This window comes from Euprymna scolopes, chromosome 3, assembly GCF_053919585.1.
Source record: "Euprymna scolopes isolate OS-2025 chromosome 3, ASM5391958v1, whole genome shotgun sequence".
Taxonomy (NCBI): Eukaryota; Metazoa; Mollusca; class Cephalopoda; order Sepiida; family Sepiolidae; genus Euprymna; species Euprymna scolopes.
Window position 1 is genome coordinate 11,664,714 of NC_136484.1, and position 4,938 is coordinate 11,669,651.

The window sequence follows — 4,938 nt, forward strand, 5'->3', positions numbered from 1 at the left end:
TTAAATAGAGATGATATAATAAAATTGTGGGGGTCTGCGTTCACGCCTGGCCTCCATATTTCATATCTATCTGCGTAAGTATATTTTGATAATCATGTTTCAGTTTGAGGAAATATGGTATAATAAAATTATGGGGTGTTCGTTCGCGCCTGACCTCCGTAGAATGGAAATATGTCACAAAGTTTAACAAGTTTATTTTAATATAGATCCACAGAATATTGTGATAAGTGTTTCAGTGTGAACAGGTATGGCATAAATAAATTGCTTTGGTCTTGATAACTCAAATTCGAAGCTATCTCTTTACAACCCTTCCTTTTCATAACCTATTATACTTTCATAATCAGAGTCCATTTTCTGTAGGCTGTTTTTGAACCAAGTCAACGACGGATACTTTTGCTAGTATATATATATATATATATATATATATATATATAAGTTTCATATTTGAAATTAAGTTTACATATACGTAATATATATATGTAAACTTAAATTTCAAATATAGAGGTTATATATATACATATATATATATATATATATATATATATATATATATATATCAATATATATATGCATATATATATATATATATATATATATATATATCAGAGGAAACATAATTTAATTTAAATACCAAAAAACAAGAAATGGGCAGGTGAAATTAAAATTTCCTTAAGGCCTTATCGTCTGACCCTCTAAGAGGAAACGTCAGAATGATAAATTAAAAACTAAGAAAACGAATTCCCCTCTTCCCTCATTCGTTTTCTTAGTTTTTAATTTATCATTCTGACGTTTCCTCTTAGAGGGTCAGACGATAAGGCCTTAAGGAAATTTTAATTTCACCTGCCCATTTCTTGTTTTTTGGTATTTAAATTAAATTATGTTTCCTCTGAAATTTCTCCTTCCATTTTGCTGTACCAAAAATTTACTTATATATATATATATATATATATATATATATATATATATATATATATATATATATATATATATATATATATATATATATATATAACCTCCATATTTGAAATTTTAGTTTACATATACAAGGGAAGTTTTTAATAAAAATCGTAATAATTGAAAATACACGACATGAGATTAGTTAGATTAATCGAATCATAATTCTCATTTTAGCTATTATTCTTATAACGTTACAGCCGATGTACACTCTCAACTTTATCAGGTGTATCCTATCGAACCCAGCAATATTAATATCGAATCTATATGGAAATTTAAATGGAAACTCACATACATAGAAAATATCTATCAAGAATAATAACACTTAATTAAGCTTTTTGTAAAAAAAATGAATAATTAATATCTTAATTACTTAGTAATACTAGACAAATGAATTTCCTTTTCAAAATCATTTTTAAATAAACTCACTTGGTATCATACAACACAATTAAAAAAACTAAATAAAATATATAGTCTCCGCAGCAACGCAACTTAGCAAGTGATATTAAGTAACAGAAAATCTGTTAGCATTATCGTAATTAAAAACATATTTTATATTAGTTATTGAATTGATTTACATAATGTTTGAAAACTCTTTATGCACGAAATACTACTGTAAACGTGATCAGAAAATTGTCCGGAAAAATCTGCTGATTTTTTAACACAAAGAAAAAAATGCGTGAAATGTAGAAAACAAATTCGGCTCACCTTCAAATAGAGATTCGATGCAGGAATGTATGTTTACAATGAAATAAACGTTGTAAAACATTAACACTAAAGAACACATATAACGGCGAGGATAGAAATGCATGTACTAACCTGTATGTACGAGAGAACAGGTTGTCAATTACTCTTTATTATTCGCAGGGATCAAACAGGTGAGCTAGGTGCGAGCAGTTGGGCGTAGCGGCGTAGGTAGTTAAACGACCAGTTCTATACTGTAGACACCCTGTCGAGACTTTAAAATGTGTGGTAGAGAACTACGGAAACATATAAACTAAATAAAAACAATTGAAATAAATAGTAAGTTTAGAAGTAGTTTAGTAAACTTATAATAATAATAATAATAATAATAATAATAATAATAATAATAATAATAATAATAATAATAATAATTATTATTATTATTATTATTATTATTATTATTATTATTATTAGTAGTAGTAGTAGTGGCATTAGTAGTATTGGCTCACAAGAAGCTTTCACACAGGCCATCGAAGATCTTACTTTGAAAAAAACATGGTATTCCCTGGAAGCTAAGTGACAACAGATCTTCCCAGATTTTCAGTACTTTCCACCTTTTTCGATAACATTTGCAAAAAAAAAAAAAAAAAAAAAAATTAGCGTTATTGCATCAGCTGGTTACGATTGATTTCTCGATGGCAGAGGCTATTTGTCTGGACTGAAATTTGAGTGGCAATAAGCTTCCCAAAGTCCAAGTTATCTTCGCACTTGTCCAGCGGTAATTTGGTCAGCGTTGTCTCCTCGGTTTATTCATCCTCTTGAACCTTCTTGACTATTTGGCATCACTCTTTTTCTTTGGGGGTATTATTATTATTATTATTATTATTATTATTATTATTATTATTATTATTATTATTATTATTATTATTGTTGTTGTTGTTGTTGTTATTATTATTATTTCTGTTAATTTTATTATATTATAATTATTATTCTTCTTGTATTTACTATCATTATTTTTATTATTATTATTATTATTATTATTATTATTGTATTATAATTATTAAAGTTATTATTTTATTATTATTATTTTATTATTATTATTTTATCATTATTATTTATTATTATTATAATTATTTATTATTATTATTATTTGTATTATCATTATCTTATTATTATTCATTATAATTATTATTTTATTAGTATCATAAATCTTTATTATTATAACTATCGTTATTTTTATAAAAATTATTATTATAATTTTTATTCTATTTATTATCATCATTTTAATTTTTATTATAATTATTATTTTTTATTATTATTTCTTTTGGAATCATTATTACTATTATTTTATCATAATGCTTTTTTTATTTTTATCATTATTATTTTATTATTATTTTTAAGTATTTTTATTTCTATTATTGCTCTTATTTTTCTTATTATTTATTATTATTTTATTATTATTTAAATTTATTTTTTATTTCTATTATTGCTCTTATTGTTCTTATTATTTATTATTATTTTATTATTATTGTGTTTATTATTATTATTCTGTTTTTATTATCATTTATTATAATTGTTATTATTTATTATTTATTATTATTATTTTATTATCATGATTGTTATGTTTTTGTTATTATTATCATTATTTTTCTTTTATCCGTATTATTGTAATTTTATTTATATTTTTATTATTCTTATTATTGTTTTATTATTTTTTATTTGTATTATCATTATTAGTTTTATATAATTTTTATTTTTGGTATTATTATCATTATCATTTTCATTATTGTTTTTTTTTATTATTATTTGTATTATTTTATTACTTTTATTAATAATTTTATTTTTATTATTATTTATATTAGCATATTTATTTTTATTACTTTTAGTATTTTTATATTCTTGTTATAATTATTATTATTTTTTATTATGATTCTTTTGATTGTGAATATTGTTATTAGTTTTATTAATATTTTTATTAATAGTAATATTTTTATTATTATTTTTTATTTAAATTATTATTGTTATTTTTAATAGTATGATTAATTTTTTATTATTTTTATTTTTAGAGTTATTATTTAATTATTGTTATTATTATTATAATTTTATTTATTATCATTTTTATTTTTATTTTTCTTCTTATTCTTATGTTTACTATTTTTATTATTATTATTATTAATAATAATGTATTGTTATTATTCTTATTATTTATTATTATTGTTATTATTTATTATTATTATCATTATTATTATTGTTATTATTATTATTATTATTATTATTATTATTTCTACCTATGATTATTCATATGTTTCATCATCAGCAATTTCTCTTCGGCAACAACTTCTTGTGTAATCTGCAGTCTAACTGACAACAAGTCTCCTCAGATTTTCAGTACTCCCCACTGTTTTGATAGACTTATGTTTTCGCAACAAGGGCTTACGGATGATTCCTCATCGAGCATTGGTTTTCATTGGAATTTGGATGGCAATATGCCTCCCTAACGTCCCAGTCCTCTTTGCACTCACCTAGCGGGAGGTTGGATAGTGCTTTCTTCCTCGGTTTTTCCATACTCTTGACCTCCTTATACATGTGGGATGAGGCGCAATGCAGGGGCGCCGAGAGTTTACTTACAATGGCACCGTTCGTGTTTTTATGATTCCCTGTGATTTTCTGTTGTGTTTTCAATCTGCAGCACTTTCTGTATGGAGAGTTTGCGCATTTACCTCATGAATATTGGTTTCCGCATTCAAGGCTTTTTCTTTATGTTTTCAGCAATCTTCATTGTTTCTACCCGTTGTATCTTCTCCGCCTCACGATTCCAATTTCTCGTATTCGTTTTTCAATGTTTTTGGTTTTGTTCCTAGCGCTCCTTCTATTAGTGGTGTTATCTTGACTATTTTCATCTTCAAAACATCTTTGAGCTTTCTGACCAGTTCCGTGTATTTTCTTCGCTTCTGCGTCTCCTTTATCTTTACTCTGTGAGTTGCTAAAACGAGAAAAATCTACAATCTTTCTCTTTACTATTATGACATCTGGCCTTCTTGCTTGGATGGATCTATCCGTTTGTATATCCATGCCCCGTAGAATTTTGAGATTTTCATTTTCTAGTACTGCTGTACGTTTGTATCGGTACAATTTGTCTGGGTGTTTAAGATGCAGTTGTTTACATAAGTGTCAGTTCACTGTATTCGTTATGTTTATTATTATTATTGGCTCTCAAGGAAATTTTAAACAGGTCACCAAAGATCTCTCCTTGAAAATAACCTTTGATGTTCCTACACACAAGACTCCCCAGATTTCCAG

The 4,938-nt window shown here is 24.7% G+C and overlaps 1 protein-coding gene across 2 annotated transcripts in view; it reads right to left on the reverse strand.

Moving 5' to 3' along the window:
* Positions 1–1,948, reverse strand: part of LOC145253058 (beta-1,3-galactosyltransferase 1-like) — a 60,870-nt gene extending 58,922 nt beyond the window's left edge. Inside the window, exon 1 of one of the 2 annotated variants that reach the window (XM_080112903.1) lies at positions 1,774–1,948. The gene's annotated coding sequence lies outside the window, so the exon portion shown is untranslated. Of the gene's footprint in view, positions 1–1,662 lie in introns of both variants that reach the window. The other variant, XM_080112901.1, reaches the window with a different exon arrangement.
* Positions 1,949–4,938: the final 2,990 nt, after the last annotated feature.